Genomic DNA, 1757 nt, shown 5'->3' on the forward strand with positions numbered 1-1757 from the left:
CCGGAGTTTCTGGCAGGGTGGGATGGGTGGAATTCTCCTCCTCGGACAAATCCTCCAGCAGAGACCCCAAAAATCGTCACAGGAGCTTGGGAACGGCCACCAGAGCTGGGCTAACCGGGCCCCAGTGGGGTCTGCGATTATAATTTCGCTTCAGATGTGACCTCAGATGTGATTTGTTGGAAAATGCACCCTGTTTGGAGCCGCGGCAGCTCCAGGGTGGGCACCCCTGGGTGCGAGGGACGCTCTGGCCACCCCATCCCGGGTCACGGCTGCGGGGTGGCAGCGGGGCTTTGTCGCGGTGTCGTGGCCGGCTCAGCCCAACCCCGGCAGCTCCTTGAGGCCGCTCCGGGTCCCTTCCCACCCAWCCCGGGTCACTGCGATGGGAAATGCCCGTGCAGGGAGGGATGAGGGGGTGACGGCGGCAGCCAAAGCCGGCGGGAGGGGTGCGGTGACCGCCCCATCCCTTCCCGGAATTCCCCCGGCAGCCCCTGGAAACGCTCCTTTCATCCCGGCGCTGATTTCCGCCGCCTCCAAGCCCCCCTCTCAGCCCCCCAACCATTATCGGCGGCTCTTTCATCCACCCGGCCCCTTTCATCCCGAGCATTGGCAATTCCCCGCTCCCCTCCCTCGGCCCGCCGGGCCCCGCGGGGTTTTGGGGCGGCTGGAAATGACCTCAGCCCGCCTTTTGCTGAGAAAACGCCATTTTTTGGGGGTGACTTCAGCTCCAAACGCTGAGTTTGCTGCGGGCCGGGGTGTGGGAGCGGGGCTGGGATGGCTCGGGGGATGGGGAAAGCGGGAGAAACTCTCGGGGGATGGGAAAAGCGGGAGAAACCCTCGGGGGTGGATTATCCTGGAGGATGAGGGGATGCTGGAGGGTTTGGGGTTGTACCCACTGGTGAGAGCTTCCCTGGTCGCTGTCCCAAGGGATTATCCAATTTGGGACAGCCTGGACCTGTCTCCTGAGGGTACTGGGGGTACTGGGACAAACTGGTGCTTCCCGCTGCTGCATCCCAGGGTTTGGGACTGCAGCCATCGCCAAAGGACAGGTGTAGGGACTTCCAGGCATTCCCAAAGATTTTTTTAATGGGAATGCTGGGGTGGGTGAGGTGTCTGGGGGTCAGTGGGTCACCCCAGGCTTGGACCCCGCCTCTTATCCAGGGGCTGCTTTGGGTGTTACATCCCCGTGTGACATCCCCGAGCAGCCGCAGCGCCCTGAAAAACGGAAAAAAGGTGAATTTTGGGGTTGGAGCAGCCGTGAGGCGGCTGGGGGAGCAGAGARAGCGGCTCCGGCACCACTCCCAGCCGGGCCCGGGAGGGTTTCCCGGCAGAGCCGAGCTTTGGGCGCTCCCCTCGCCCCGGGGCTCTGAGTCAGCCCCGGGCACCCGTTCCTGCCCGGGCTTGTGCCGGGAAACCCGGATCCACCGGGCGCTTCTTTGGGATGCAGGCAGGAGGAGCAGGATCGGGGGACAAAGGGACACCTGTGACCTCCCTCGGGTGTCGCGAACGGRGCTGGCATCCCGCGGGAGCTCCCCAGGCCGCGGAAGGAGCTGGATGGAGAGCCAGAGCCGCTCCTCGTTATCCGTCAGCTCCTAATGATGCTCTGGGATGTCCCCGGAGCTCTGGAATTTGGGTTCCATCGCTTCTCCGTCCTTGGAACCTCGGGGTGGTTCCTTCCCGTAGGAATCTCCCTTTGTTGGTTTTCTCCCCTCAGGTTTTGCACCAGAGCCCTTTTTTTGTGTGTCTGACACATCGTGGGC

Source organism: Malurus melanocephalus, unplaced genomic scaffold (genome assembly GCF_030028575.1).
Source record: "Malurus melanocephalus ecotype Western Australia unplaced genomic scaffold, MMel_1.1 scaffold_1378, whole genome shotgun sequence".
NCBI classification, from domain to species: domain Eukaryota; kingdom Metazoa; phylum Chordata; class Aves; order Passeriformes; family Maluridae; genus Malurus; species Malurus melanocephalus.